The 17,035-nt window shown below is 38.7% G+C and overlaps 1 protein-coding gene and 1 pseudogene across 3 annotated transcripts in view; one reads left to right on the plus strand and one right to left on the minus strand.

Moving 5' to 3' along the window:
• The window catches only part of WDPCP (WD repeat containing planar cell polarity effector), a 444,357-nt gene that overhangs the window by 250,803 nt on the left and 176,519 nt on the right, over positions 1-17,035 (minus strand). The window lies entirely within an intron of this gene.
• LOC136328623 (dnaJ homolog subfamily A member 1-like) lies at positions 6,059-7,327 on the plus strand (annotated as a pseudogene).

Raw genomic sequence — 17,035 nt, forward strand, 5'->3', positions numbered from 1 at the left:
CAAAGAATCATTGTAGAATACTATGAAAAACTATATGCCACCAAATTCAACGATCTAGAAGAAATGGATAAATTCCTAGAACAATACAACCTTCCTAGACTGAGTCATGAAGAAGCAGAAAGCCTAAACAGACCAATTAGCAGGGATGAAATAGAAAAAACTATTAAAAACCTCCCCAAAAATAAAAGTCCAGACCCAGACGGATATACTAGTGAATTCTATCAAACATTCAAAGAAGACTTGGTTCCTATTCTACTGAAAGTCTTCCAAAAGATTGAAGAAGCAATACTTCCAAACACATTTTATGAGGCCAACATAACTCTCATACCAAAACCTGGCAAGGACAGCACAAAGAAAGAAAACTACAGACCAATATCTCTACCGAATACAGATGCTAAAATACTAAACAAAATACTGGAAAATCGAATACAACAACATATTAAAAAAATAATACATCATGATCAAGTGGGATTCATCCCAGAATCTCAAGGATAGTTCAACATACGTAAAACGGTTAACGTAATACACCATATCAACAAAACAAAGAACAAAAAACACAGGATCTTATCAATAGACGCAGAAAAGGCTTTTGATAAAATACAACACAATTTTATGTTTAAGACTCTCAACAAAATGGGTATAGAAGGAAAATATCTCAACATGATAAAGGCCATATATGATAAACTATCAGCCAATGTCATATTAAATGGCATAAAACTGAGGACTTTCCACCTTAAATCAGGAACAAGACAGGGTTGTCCACTCTCTCCACTCTTATTTAACGTGGTGCTAGAAGTTCTGGCCAGAGCAATCAGACAAGACAAAGAAATAAAAGGCATCCATATCGGAAAAGAAGAAGTAAAGGTATCACTTTTTGCAGATGATATGATCCTATACATTGAAATCCCGAAGGACTCCACAAAAAGATTACTAGAAACAATAAACCAATACAGTAAGGTCACAGGATACAAAATTAACATACAAAAGTCCATAGCCTTTCTATATGCCAACAATGAAATATTAAAAAACAAACTCAAAAAAATAATCCCCTTCACGATTGCAACAACAACAACAAAATACCTAGGAAAAAACATAACAAAGAATGTAAAGGACCTATATAACGAAAACTACAAAGCATTGTTAAGAGAAATAGAAAAAGACACAATGAGATGGAAAAATATTCCTTGTTCTTGAATAGGAAGAATAAATATAATTAAAATGGCCATATTACCCAAAGCAATTTATAAATTTAATGCAATTCCCATCAAAATTCCTATGACTTTTTTTTAAAGAAATGGAACAAAAAATCATCAGATTTATATGGAACTATAAAAACCCCGAATAGCCAAAGCAATTCTAAGAAAAAAGAATGAAGCTGGGAGCATTACAATACCTGACTTCAAATTATATTATAGGGCCACGATAATCAAAACAGCCTGGTATTGGCAGAAAAATAGACACTCAGACCAATGGAACAGAATAGAAAGCCCAGAAATAAAACCACATATATATGGTCAAATAATCTTTGATAAAGGGGCTAACAACACACAATGGAGAAAAGAAAGCCTCTTCAACAAATGGTGTTGGGAAAACTGGAAAGCCACATGCAAAAGAATGAAACTCGATTACAGCTTGTCCCCGTGTACTAAAATTAATTCAAAATGGATCAAAGACCTAAATATAAGACCTGAAACAATAAAGTACATGGAAGAAGAAATAGGTACTAAACTCATGGACCTGGGTTTTAAAGAACATTTTATAAACTTGACTCCATTGGCAAGAGAAGTGAAGGCAAAGATAAATGAATGGGACTACATCAGACTAAGAAGTTTTTGCTCAGCAAGAGAAACTGACATCAAAATAAACAGACAGCCAACTAAATGGGAAATGTTATTTTTAAACAACAGCTCAGATAAGGGCCTAATATCCAAAATTTACAAAGAACTCATAAAACTCAACAACAAACAAACAAACAATCCAATAAAAAAATGGGAAGACGACATGAACAGACACTTCTTCCAGGAAGAAATACAAATGGCCAACAGATATATGAAAAGATGCTCATCTTCATTAGTTATTAGAGAAATGCAAATCAAAACTACAATGAGATACCACCTCACCCCTGTTAGATTAGCTATTATCAACAAGACGGGTAATAGCAAATGTTGGAGAGGCTGCGGAGAAAAGGGAACTCTCATCCACTGTTGGTGGGACTGTAAAGTAGTACAACCATTATGGAAGAAAGTATGGTGGTTCCTCAAAAACTGAAAATAGGCCCTGGTTGGTTGGCTCAGCAGTAGAGCGTCGGCCTGGCGTGCAGGGGACCCGGGTTCGATTCCCGGCCAGGGCACATAGGAGAAGCGCCCATTTGCTTCTCCACCCCCCTCCCCTCCTTCCTCTCTGTCTCTCTCTTCCCCTCCCAGAGCCAAGGCTCCATTGGAGCAAAGATGGCCCGGTTGCTGGGGATGGCTCCTTGGCCTCTGCCCCAGGCGCTAGAGTGGCTCTGGTTGCGGCAGAGCGACGCTCCGGAGGGGCGGAGCATTGCCTCCTGGTGGGCAGAGCATCTCCCCTGGTGGGCGTGCTGGGTGGATCCCGGTCGGGTGCATGCGGGAGTCTGTCTGACACTCTCTCCCCGTTTCCAGCTTCAGAAAAATACAAAAATAAAAAATAAAAAATAAAAAAAACTGAAAATAGAACTACCTTATGACCCAGCAATCCCTCTACTGGGTATATACCCCAAAAACTCAGAAACATTGATACGTAAAGACACATGTAGCCCCATGTTCATTGCAGCACTGTTCACAGTGGCCAAGACATGGAAACAACCAAAAAGTCCTTCAATAGAAGACTAGATAAAGAAGATGTGGCACATATACACTATGGAATACTACTCGGCCATAAGAAATGATGACTTCGGATCATTTACAACAAAATGGTGGGATCTTGATAACATTATATGGAGTGAAATAAGTAAATCAGAAAAAAACAAGAACTACATGATTCCATACATTGGTGGAACATAAAAACGAGACTAAGAGACATGGACAAGAGTGTGGTGGTTACCAGGGGTGGGGGGAGGGAGGACACAGGAGGGAAAGAGGGAGAGGGTTAGGGGGAGGGGGAGGGGCACAAAGAAAACTAGATCGAGGGTTACGGAGGGCAATCTGACTCTAGGCGATGGGTATGCAACATAATTGAATGAAAAGATAACCTATACATGTTTTCTTTGAATATATGTACCCTGATTTATTAATGTCACCCCATTAACATTAATAAAAATTTATTTAAATTAAAAATAAAGACTTAAATGTAAGTCTTGAAACCATAAACATCTTGGAAGAAATCATAGACAGTAAACTCTCCGATATCTCTTGTAGCAATATTTTTGCCAATTTATCTTCACGGGCAGGTAAAATAAAGGACAAAATAAACAAATGGGACCATATCAAACTAAAAAGCTTTACACAGCAAAAGACACTATTAATAAAATAAAAAGATAACCCATAATGGGAGAACATACTCACCAATACGTCTGATAAGAGGTTAATAACCAAAATTTATAAAGAACTTCTAAAACTCAACACCAGGAAGGTAAACAAAAATAGGTAAAGGAATTGAATCGATACTTCTCTAAAGAGGACATACAGATAGCCAATAGTCATATGAAGAAATGTTCAAGGTCACTATTCATCAGCGAAATGCAAATTAAAACCACAATGAGATACCACTTCACACCTGTCAGAATGGTACTCATTAACAAAACAACACAGAGTAAGTGCCGGCGAGGATGTGGAGAAAAGGGAACCCTCCTGCACTGCTGGTGGGAATGCAGACTGTAGAAAACATAATGGTGTTTCCTCAAAAAATGAAATATGGAAATGCCTTTTGACCCAGCTACCTCACTTTTAGGAGTATATCCTAAGAATACCAAATCACTGATTCAAAAGAAAATGTGCACCCTCATGTTTATTGCAGCATTATTTACAATAGCCAAGATCTGGAACTAGCCCAAGTGTTCATCAGTGGACGAGTGGATTAAAAAGCTGTGGTTATAAACATGATAGAATACTATGTGGCCATGAAAAAGAAGGAAGAAGGAAATCTTACCTTTTGCAATGGCATGGATGGACCTGGAGATCATTATGCTAAGTGAAATAAGCCAGGCATAGAAAGACATATATTATATGATCTCACTTACATGTGGAATCTAATGAACAAAGTAAACTGAGGAATGGAATAGAGGCAGAGGCGGGGTCACAGGGAGCAGAGGGACAGCTGTCAGAGGCAATGGGGATGAGGGGATGGGATCAGAGAAGGTGAAGGGATTAGTGAAATTATATATACATAACACATAGATACATATAACAGAACAGGAAATCCCAGAGGGAAGGGGGGGAGGGAGTTATGGGGTATAATAGGGACCTTATGGGTGGGATGTGAGGGTGTTATACTGAGTGGTACACTTGAATCCACATTCACACAAACTAAAATTAATAAAAATAAAAAAATAATAAATGATAGCCTTGCTGGGTAGAGCAAAATAAATAAAAAAATATATATTAAAAAAAGAATGCACAAAAATCAAAAAGCAGTAATAGTGAACTGGAAATAGGCTCAAAATTCTCATTCATTTTTGGATACAGATGGTACCTATTATGACCCCTTTAAAATCATCCAATATGTAAATCAGGAAAAAGTTTATTTAGAGTTTCCTTTTCCAGAATTAAAAACTTTCACCAGTGGGTACCCAGGTTATTAAAAAAATAATGCAGAAACCACAATTTTAGCTTATCATTAGAATTCATTCTTACATCTTGTTGGGCAGATAAAATATATTATGCTCACTTTGTTAAAGATGGCGCTGCCCACATGGAAGCCTGTTGCCCAGGTGATATTAATGTGTATTGGGGGTGGGCTGTGGGCAGGCAGGTTCCTTGTAGCCTGGGGCTTGGTTTTAGGACTAAGCTTTTCCCACCCTTTTTGATGTGGGGTGGTACAATCCCATCATGCCTCAAATAAGTGACTTTGTATCAGAGACTTCCTTATTTTGTATATTGGATTAAAGGTTTTGATTTCTACGCTATAAAATGGGTGCAGAGTGGGAAACTTGCTCTCTTAGTTCCTGAGATTAGCATTAAAGGAGAGAGCAGAGAGGAGAGCAGAGAGAGGCCACGTGGAGGAGGGCAGGAGAAGCAGCCAAAATGGTGGAGTGCTAAGTGAGAAGCCAGTTTGTGCAGAGTTTGTGCAGGAAGAAGGAAGGAAGGAGATGAGGAACAGAAGTGAATAAGGCTGATGAGCTAGAAACCTTTGATTCTAGGAAACTCGGATGAGTCAGTAGCTTTGTGAGCACTGAATGAGTGGGTTTTGGAGCCCTGTGTGTGTTTTTACTTGCTCGCCGGGTGCAAGCTAGGATTAAAGATGATGGCCCACCAGTTTTTGGCTCCATTGTTTCTTTACCGACTGTCTGAATCCAATGTGAACCTGCATGGGCCAGGCGGCTGTGATGGTGGCCGTGGTTACTGGCTTCACACATCTATATTCCTCATCCTCACTTTGCAAAAATCTTTAAAAGGCATATTTATTTTTAAATCTTTATTGTGAAACATTAAAGAGACACATACAAGTAAAGAGAAAACTATGATATATATGAAACCAGCTTTATGAAATATCCTTTTGCTATAATTTTTCTAAAGAATTAAAATATCAGATACAGTTGAAACCTGGCAGGTCTCATCCCTTTCCTTCTCTCCCCAGAGGCAGTGCTATTATGAATCTGGCATTTATTCCTATCATATCATTACTACTTCAATCCATAATTTTCCTAAAAATCACAGAGGATTGTTTTGAATCTTTTTAAATGTTATATAAATGTTATACTGTATCATACAGTTATTCTGTTTTGCTCAATTCCTCTATTGGGATTTAAGCATACAGCTCTAGTTCCCTCATTTCAGCTTCTGTATAGTATTCTATCCTCTGAACACCATACCAAAAATCTGTTTTCATTCTCCTATTCCTGGACATACAGTTGTTTCTATTTTTTTTACTATTAAAAACAATGTTGCGGGAACTTTCAGGAACACTCAATGAGAGGCAGAGGAGCGGGGGCTTTCGGAAATGTGGACAACGCACTGTTTCCCACTCCTCCACACCAGCCTCTGCCTGCTCACTGCTTGTCAAAAATGGTGGGGAAAAAAAAGATTATGATGTTTTTGGGGTCAAACCCAATGCCATCCAGGAAGAACTGAAAAAAGCTTACAGGAACTTTACCTTGAAGTACCATCCTGATAAGAATCCAAATAAAGGAGAGAATTTTAAACAGATTCCTCAAGCTTATGAAGTGCTTTTTCATGCAAAAAAAAAGGGAATTATATGACAAAGGAGGAGAACAAACAATTATAGGAGGTGGCGCAGGTAGCGGATTTGTCTCCCCCATGGACATCTTTGATACGTTTTTTAGAGGAGGAAGGATGTGGAGAGAAAGGAAAGGTAAAAATGTTGTGCATCAGTTCTCAGTAAATTTAGAAAATTTATATAATGGTGCAACAAAAAACTAGCTCTGAAAACGAATGCGATTTGTGACAGATATGAAGGCCAAGGTGGTGAGAAAGGAGTAGAGTACTGTTCCAGTTGCTGAGGGACTGGGATGCAGATAAAAATTCATCAGATAGGCCCTGGAATTGTTCAGCAAATTCAGTCTGTGTGCATGGAGTGCCAGGGCCATGGGGAATGGATCAGTCCTAAAGACAGATGTAAAAGCTGCAATGGAAGGAAGATAGTTACAAAGAAGATTCTAGAAGTTCATATTGACAAAGATATGAAAGATGACCAGAAGATAACATTCCAGGGTGAAGGAGACCAAGAACCAGGACTGGAGCCAGGAGATGGTATCATTGTTTTAGATCAGAAGGACCACGCTGTCTTCACTCCATGAGGGGAAGGCCTTTCATATGTATGGGCAGACAGATGGCTAAAGCATCAAGCGGCTTCCAAAAGCCAATAAATAGCTACTCTTGACAACTGAACCATAGTCACCCCCTCTCACCTGGGTCATGGTCAAGCATAGAGATATCAAGGGAGTGCCAAATGAAGGCACGCCAATTTATCACTGACCATATGAAAGGGTCGCTTAATCATTGAATTTAGGGTGAAGTTTCCTGAGAATGGCTTTCTCTCTCCTAATAAACTTTCTCAGTTGGAAAAACTCTGACCTGAAAAGAGGGACGCAGAAGACACTGATGAAATGGACCAGGTAGAACTGGTGGGCCTTGATACAAATCAGGAAAGACGGTGCCATTACAATGGAAAAGCATATGAGGATGATTAGCATTATCCTCGGGATGGTGTTCAGCGTCAGACCTCTCAACGGGGCCAATGAACACACTCACTGCTGGCCTTCTGTATACTGTAGTGAATGAGTGAAGAACTATAATCATAATATGCTCACTAGCTACTATTATTTTTTGTTTTAATATTCAACTATAATAGTGTTTTAAAAATTAAATGAAGAATAAACTCAAATATTAAAAAAAAACTGTTGCTATTAACATTATTCTATGTGTCTCCTTGTGCAGGTGGAGATTCCAATTTTTCTTAGTATAGGGGACTCACACCTTCAATCATATTAGCTGTTCTAAGTTGCTCTCCATAGTGACTTACTAATTTACTTCCAATAAGCAGTGAATAAGAGTGCCCTATTGCTCATCTTCACTTACCCAAATATATCAAGTAAAAACAAAATAGTAATAGTTGTTTTCCAATGCATACATTTGCCTTAAACTTTTCACAAATGTTGGTTCAAACTAAGTGTTTATCATGACCACGAATGTGTTCTGGCACACTGGCACTGACAGCACTACAGTGGTCAATCTCTCTAAATCCACATGGAAAAGAGGCAGTTCAACTAAATAGCAAAACCAAAACTCATAGAGCAGTGTTTTTCTTCCTCTCTCTCTCTCTCTCTCTCTCTCTTTCTTTCTTTCTTTCTTTCTTTCTTTCTTTCTCTTTTCTTTTCCTTCCTTCCTTCCTTCCTTCCTTCCTTCCTTCCTTCCTTCCTTCCTTCCTTCCTTCCTTCCTTCCTTCCTCTCTCTCTTTCTTTCTTTTCTTTCTCTCTCTCTCTCTCTCTCTCTCTCTCTCTCTCTCCCTCTCTCCCTCCCTCCCTTCCTTCCTTCCTTTTCTTTCTTTTTTAGAGTGAGAGACAGGCAGGGGGTGGGGAGTGGGAGGGAGAGGAGAAAGATGAGAAGCATCTCTTGTAGCTGCTTCACTTTAGTTGCTTACTGATTGCTTCTCTTATGTGCCTTGACCAGGGCAGGGGGGGGGGGGGCAAGCCAAGTTAGTGATCCATTGTTCAAGCCAGCCAACTTGGGCTTCAAGCCAGCAACCTTGGACTCAAGCCAGGAAACTTTGGACTCAAGCCAGCTACCCTTGGGTCATGTTGATGATTCCACACTCAAGCCGGCAACCATGCACTCAAGCTGGCAAGCCTGTGCTCAAGCCAAAGAGCCCACACTCAAGCCAGCAACCTTGGGGTTTCAGACTGTCAAGAGTTCCAGGCCAATGCTCAATCCACTGCACTACCACTGGTCAGTCTACAGAATAGTGTTTTCCAACAGATGGTTTGTGAAAGAGTGAATCACCCTGATGTTGTGTGAAGCTTATAGACCCAACAATTACAGATTCTATAATCTTCATACAACAGCAGCGTGGTAAACTCTTCTGCAGACTGACAGTGGTCTGCAGACTGGCAGTTGAAAACCACTGCCATAGAGGACTAGATGAGGATTAAAAGAGAGCACTGTATGTAATGACTACATGCTCCAATAATGTAAATACATAAACTACAACTATTTAAAAGTGGAAGGGGAGAAACAAGTAAACACACAGGCAAAAAGTCTTTGAATGTTCTCAGTAGTTTATATTAGTAGTAATATTATGATTATTGTGAGACTGTTAAGTGTGGACTGTGGGATAAACAAGTAATTTTGAGATATTATAATTCAACTCCTATGTTCCTGCACTAGGATTTCTGGCATGAAAGAGAGAAGATACAGATGTATAGAAGAGGTTAAATTAAAAACCTTATAATCTTGAATTTAAATTACAAGTATCAACATGAACTCACTTTGAATACATGTATATAAAATCTCTAGTTCTCTCTACTGAAGACCCCTAGAAACAATGACAGGGTAACAATAATATATTATCCCTAGCTCCCAAGCTTGAGTTTAAAATATACCATTTTCCATTAAAAGAAACTACAGCTTAGAAGAAAACATGGCCAGTAAAATCTCTGACATTTCTTGTAGCCACATTTTCTCTTACACATCTCCTCAGGCAAGGGAAAACAAGAAAAAATAAACAAAGGAGACTACATCAAATTAAAATGTTTTTGCACAGCAAAGAAAACCATCTTCAAAAAAGAAAAAGAAAAAAGACAACCTATAGAATGGAAGAAGAGATTTGCTAATGATACATTCAATAAGGGGTTAATACCTAAAATGTATAAAGAGCTCATACATCGCAACACCAATAAATAATAATAATATATACAATTAAAAAATGGGCAGGGAAACTGAATTTACACTTCTCCAAAGAGGACATACTGATGACCAAAAGGCATATGAGAAAATGCTCAGTGAGGAGTGACGTCACGGAAATGGCGCCATGAGCAGCGCGTCCGACAGATCTCCCCTAAATCACAACAAATTTATCAACTAGAAACAGAAAAATTTATCCTCGGAGCATTCCGGAGTTCCACACAACCTGAAAGCGAAAGGACTGTTATCACTTGAATCTGAGAGACGAGGGTGTGGAGGAAGCTACCGCAGGGACCGTTCATTCAAGCCGCGAGGGAGTGCGCCTGTGGTGAGTCAGCCCACACTCGGGAGCCGCGAGCAGCCGCGGGCGCACGCCCGGTCCGGTTGCAGAGCGAGCACCGCCCACACTCGGGAGCCGCGCGCCTGGTCCGGTTGCAGAGCGAGCACCGCCCACACTCCGGAGCAGCAAGCAGCCGCTGGCACGCACCCGGTACAGTTGCAGAGTGAGCACCGCCCACACTCCGGAGCAGCGAGCAGCCGCTGGCACGCACCCGGTACAGTTGCAGAGTGAGCACCGCTAGCGTTCCCAGCGGCCCGTGCACTGCGAGTGAGAGTCGCCAGCCACCGGTGCCCAGAGCACCCCATTCGCGCCCAGAGCGCCCTACTGGCCCGCACAGCCAGGGTGCTCCATTATCCTGCGCCTGGTGCGATCCAGCCGCCAGTGGCAGGGTGAGCAGGAGAGGCACCAGGGTGGTCTTCCCTACTTGGGAGATTCTCTCCGTGGGCGGGGCACCTCACCCAGCCATTCAAGCTAACAATCAAGCGCTGGGGGAGGGGCGCGCGCAGGCAGCCTAAAATACCTTCAGGATCACAGCTGTGACCCAATCACTGAAATTAGCTTAACCCATGAAATCTGCGCACCCTCGGTTCTAATTGATAAGATCTCTCTCAGTTCAGCGACCCAAGACAAGAGGTGTGATATTTTTTAGTGCCTCTCGCTAAAGGGGCGGGGACAAATTCTGATTGATAGAGCCTCCATATTCAGGGATAAACGCTAACAAGAAGGACTTGGCAGATAATAAAATCTATACTACACTAGTCGCAAGCAGAGACTAGTGCCTCTTCTTCCCAGCCAAAACAGGCTACAAAGTGTGGAAAGCCTGGGTTGAGAGGTCCAACTGAATGCTAGGCGCTGAACAGTCACCTTGACAACAATTGACTCCCACCCCCGCCTGATTACACTGGAGGCCCTGACTGCCAGAGCCTTTCCCAAAGCCTTGCACTGAGTGGAGATAGAGTGGGGATTTCCCAGCTCTTTGAGCCTCTTACTCCCCAGGCAGAAGCAGTTGCAGCCTTATAGCTGGATCACCAGGCTGCTAATTCAGGAAGGGGGGAGTAGGAGAGAGAATCCAGGAAAGCAAACTCTCTCATCGTTGGACCCTGCAAACGCCAACAAGCCTTGACTACCAGCAAGACTAAAGCCAATTATATGACATTGCCATAGAATCCCATCAACTGCAAATCCCTACCGAAGTGTGACACAGGGGCAGAACCTGGGGTACAGAGTCACCGACCAGGAAGAGGGAGAGAAAAGAAAAAGGAAGAAGTTAACCTCTCAAAATCAAGAAAAATCCACAGACTTTACAACTTGTTCCACTAATTTTTGTTGTTGTTGTTTGTTTCTTCTATCTTATTGCCTTTATTTCCTCCACCTCGGTCCTTCTATTCTCTGCCTATCTTATGCTTCCCTTTTCTTGAACTACACTACCCATGAGTGTTACATTTTATTTCTCTTCTTCATCCTCACCCTCCTTTAAGGTTATACTCCAAAACACTTAACTCTCACTCTCTCCTCTTTTGTTTTTTTTTGTTTTGCTTTATTTTGTTTTTTTCTCTTCCTTTTTTATTTCTTCCTTCGTTTTTCTCTTTTTCTTATTTTTTCCTTTCTATTCGTTTTTTCTTTTCTCGTTTTACTTTCCTCCCATTGAATCCTCAATCATGAACAAATTAGTTAATTTGGGACTCAAGGCTTTTTTTGGCTTTATTTTTCTTTTTTGCTTTTGTTTTTGTTTTTTTTCTTGTTTGTTTATTTTTGTGGCATTTTGGGTCCTCCCAACCCAAGGTCTCCATTGTATTTAGTCTTCGCTTCACTTAATACAACAGATTTTTACTTATTATTTTTATTTTTTTCTTCTTTATTATTCTTTTTTTGGTCCTTTTTTCTGGTTCCCTTATCCCTCTCATTATATCTCTTAGTTGACCATCACTTACAAGCAAATCATCTTATGCTTGTCTAAGATTTTCTTCCTTTTTTTTTTGCATTTAGTAGGTCCCAATTCCCTTTTTTTGCCCCTTGAACTCTTCACCCCAAATCAGGCCCTCCATTATAGGCACGATATTTCCCTGAGGAGGGGAGAGGAGGGAAAGAGAAGAAAGAAAAAAGGGGGAAATAATAAATTATTACTGTTTTTTTTTGTGGGGTGTTTTACCTTTTTTTTGTTTTTTGTTTTTTACTTTTTACTCTTTATTAATTTTAATTAGTGCTATCAACAAGACCACCCTCAGATGCCAATAAGAAAGAGGAAATCGAATATTATGGATACAAAAGAAAGAGAAGTAACACAAATAGATGTGGAAAAATCTATGGAGAAAAGACTTAACATATTGGAAGCCTTGGAGCTAAATGACAGAGAATTTAAAATAGAAATCTTAAAAATACTCAGAGATATACAAGAAAACACAGAAAGGCAATACAGGGAGATCAGAAAACAACTCAATGAACACAAAGAATATATTACCAAAAAAATTGAAACTATAAAAACAAATCAAACAGAAATGAAAAACTCAATTCACGAGCTGAAAAACGAGGTAACAAGCTTAGCTAACAGAACAGCCCAGATTGAAGATAGGATTAGTGAAATAGAAGACAAACAACTTGAGGCACAACAGAGAGAAGAAAGAGACTCAAAAATAATAAAAAACGAGAAAGCCCTACAGGAATTGTCTGACTCCATCAGAAAGAATAACATAAGAATAATAGGTATATCAGAGGGAGAAGAGAAAGAAAATGGAATGGAGAATATACTCAAACAAATAATAGACGAGAACTTCCCAAGCCTGTGGAAAGAACTAAAGCCTCAAATTCAAGAAGCAGACAGAACACCGAGTTTTCTTAACCCCAACAAACCCACTCCAAGGCACATCATAATAAAGATGACACAAACCAATGACAAAGAAAAATTCTCAAGGCAGCCAGGGAAAAGAAGAGTACAACATATAAAGGAAGGCCTATTAGATTATCATCAGATTTCTCAGCAGAAACTCTACAAGCTAGAAGAGAGTGGACTCCAATATTTAAAGCCCTGAAAGAGAGGAACTTTCAGCCAAGAATACTATACCCATCAAAGCTATCCTTCAAGTACGAAGGAGATATAAAAACATTCACAAATACAGAAAAGATGAGAGAATTTATCAGCAGAAAGCCCCCACTCCAGGAAATACTAAAGGGGGTTTTCCAACCAGATTCAAAGAACAAAAGAAAACAACACCACAAGTAACAGCTCCACCAAGAACACAATAAAACCAAACTTAAACTGTGACAACAAAGGAAAAAAAGGGGGGAGAGGATGGAGATTAACAGTAGCAAAGGACGATGAAGTGCAGAAATACTCATAAGATAGGGTACTACAATGAATATGGTAGGTACCCTTTTCATTACTTAATGGTAACCACCCTTGAAAAAACCACCACAAAAACACATGACTTTAAAAAGGTAGCAACAGAGGAAAGAAGTATGGAATACAAACAAACAAAAACAAATGATAGAAAAACAAAAGGGAACAATCAAACAAGATACAAAACTAACAGAAAGCAATTTATAAAATGGCAGTAGGGAACCCACAAGTGTCAATAATTACACTAAATGTAAATGGATTAAACTTACCAATAAAAAGACACAGAGTAGCAGAATGGATTAAAAAAGAAAATCCAACTATATGCTGCCTACAAGAAACACATCTAAGCAACAAGGATAAAAACAAATTCAAAGTGAAAGGCTGGAAAACAATACTCCAAGCAAACAACACCCCAAAAAAGCAGGTGTAGCAATACTCATATCTAATAATGCTGACTACAAGACAGAAAAAGTACTCAGAGACAAAAATGGTCATTTCATAATGATTAAGGGGAAGTTGAATCAAGAAGACATAACAATCCTTAATATATATGCACCAAACCAAGGAGCACCAAAATATATAAGACAGCTACTTCTTGACCTTAAAACAAAAACTAACAAAAATACAATCATACTTGGAGACCTCAATACACCGCTGACGGCTCTAGATCGGTCATCCAAACAGAGAATCAATAAAGATATAGTGGCCTTAAACGAAATACTAGAACACCTGGATATGATAGACATCTACAGGACACTTCATCCCAAAGCGACAGAGTATACATTTTTCTCTAGTGTACATGGAACATTCTCAAGAATTGACCATATGTTGGGCCACAAAGACAATATCAGCAAATTTAGAAAAACTGAAATTGTACCAAGCATATTTTCTGATCATAAAGCCTTGAAACTAGAATTCAACTGCAAAAAAGAGGGGGAAAAACCCACAAAAATGTGGAAACTAAACAACATACTTCTAAAAAATGAATGGGTCAAAGAAGAAATAAGCGCAGAGATCAAAAGATATATACAGACAAATGAAAATGAAAATACGACATATCAGAATCTCTGGGATGCAGCAAAAGCAGTAATAAGAGGAAAGTTCATATCACTTCAGGCCTATATGAACAAACAAGAGAGAGCCCAAGTAAATCACTTAACTTCACACCTCAAGGAACTAGAAAAAGAAGAACAAAGACAACCCAAAACCAGCCGAAGAAAGGAGATAATAAAAATCAGAGCAGAAATAAATGAAATAGAGAACAGAAAAACTATAGAAAAAATCAATAAAACAAGGAGCTGGTTCTTTGAAAAGATCAACAAAATTGACAAACCCTTGGCAAGACTCACCAAGGAAAAAAGGCACAGGACTCAAATAAATAAAATCCAAAATGAAAGAGGAGAGATCACCACAGAGATCATAGATATACAAAGAATTATTGTAGAATACTATGAAAAATTATATGCCACCAAATACAACAATCTAGAAGAAATGGATAAATTCCTAGAACAATACAACCTTCCTAGACTGAGCCATGAAGAAGCAGAAAGCCTAAACAGACCAATCAGCAGGGAGGAAATAGAAAAACTATTAAAAACCTCCCCCAAAATAAAAGTCCAGGCCCAGACGGTTATACTAGTGAATTCTATCAAACATTCAAAGAAGACTTGGTTCCTATTCTACTCAAAGTCTTCCAAAAAATTGAAGAAAAAGCAATACTTCCAAACACATTTTATGAGGCCAACATAACCCTCATACCAAAACCTGGCAAGGATGGCACAAAAAAAGAAAACTACAGACCAATATCTCTAATGAATACAGATGCTAAAATACTAAACAAAATACTGGCAAACCGAATACAACAACATATTAAAAAAATAATACATCATGATCAAGTGGGATTCATCCCAGAATCTCAAGGATGGTTCAACATATGCAAAACGGTTAACGTAATACACCATATCAACAAAACAAAGAACAAAAACCACAGGATCTTATCAATAGACGCAGAAAAGGCTTTTGATAAAATACAACACAATTTTATGTTTAAGACTCGCAACAAAATGGGTATAGAAGGAAAATATCTCAACATGATAAAGGCCATATATGATAAACCATCAGCCAACATCCTATTAAACGGCATAAAACTGAGGACTTTCTACCTTAAATCAGGAACAAGACAGGGTTGTCCACTCTCTCCACTCTTATTTAACGTGGTGCTAGAAGTTCTGGCCAGAGCAATCAGACAAGACAAAGAAATAAAAGGCATCCATATCGGAAAAGAAGAAGTAAAGGTATCACTTTTTGCTGATGATATGATCCTATACATCGAAAACCCGAAGGACTCCACAAAAAGATTATTAGAAACAATAAACCAATACAGTAAGGTCGCAGGATACAAAATTAACATACAAAAGTCCATAGCCTTTCTATATGCCAACAATGAAATATTAGAAAACGAACTCAAAAAAATAATCCCCTTCACGATTGCAACAAAATAAATAAAATACCTAGGAATAAACATAACAAAGAACGTAAAGGACCTATATAATGAAAATTACAAAGCATTGTTAAGGGAAATCGAAAAAGATACAATGAGATGGAAAAATATTCCTTGTTCTTGGATAGGAAGAATAAATATAATCAAAATGGCCATATTACCCAAAGCAATTTATAAATTTAATGCAATTCCCATCAAAATCCCTATGAGATTTTTTAAAGAAATGGAACAAAAAATCATCAGATTTATATGGAACTATAAAAAAACCCGAATAGCCAAAACAATCCTAAGGAAAAAGAATGAAGCTGGGGGCATTACAATACCTCACTTTAAACTATATTATAGGGCCACGATAATCAAAACAGCATGGTATTGGCAGAAAAATAGACACTCAGACCAATGGAACAGAATAGAAAGCCCAGAAATAAAACCACATATATATGGTCAAATAATCTTTGATAAAGGGGCCAACAACACACAATGGAGAAAAGAAAGCCTCTTCAACAAATGGTGTTGGGAAAACTGGAAAGCCACATGCAAAAGAATGAAACTCGACTACAGCCTGTCCCCGTGTACTAAAATTAATTCAAAATGGATCAAAGACCTAAATATAAGACCTGAAACAATAAAGTACATAGAAGAAGACATAGGTACTAAAATCATGGACCTGGGTTTTAAAGAACATTTTATGAACTTGACTCCAATGGCAAGAGAAGTGAAGGCAAAGATAAATGAATGGGACTACATCAGAATAAAAAGTTTTTGCTCAGCAAGAGAAACTGATATAAAAATAAACAGACAGCCAACTAAATGGGAAATGATATTTTCAAACAATAGCTCAGATAAGGGCCTAATATCCAAAATATACAAAGAACTCATAAAACTCAACAACAAACAAACAAACAATCCAATAAAAAAATGGGAAGAGGACATGAACAGACACTTCTCCCAGGAAGAGATACAAATGGCCAACAGATATATGAAAAGATGCTCAGCTTCATTAGTTATTAGAGAAATGCAAATCAAAACTACAATGAGATACCACCTCACCCCTGTTAGATTAGCTATTATCAACAAGATGGGTAATAGCAAATGTTGGAGAGGCTGTGGAGAAAAAGGAACCCTCATTCACTGTTGGTGGGACTGTAAAGTAGTACAACCATTATGGAGGAAAGTATGGTGGTTCCTCAAAAAACTGCAAATAGAACTACCTTATGACCCAGCAATCCCTCTACTGGGTATATACCCCAAAAACTCAGAAACATTGATACGTGAAGACACATGTAGCCCCATGTTCATTGCAGCACTGTTCACAGTGGCCAAGA

This window comes from Saccopteryx bilineata, chromosome 3, assembly GCF_036850765.1.
Source record: "Saccopteryx bilineata isolate mSacBil1 chromosome 3, mSacBil1_pri_phased_curated, whole genome shotgun sequence".
NCBI classification, from domain to species: Eukaryota; Metazoa; Chordata; class Mammalia; order Chiroptera; family Emballonuridae; genus Saccopteryx; species Saccopteryx bilineata.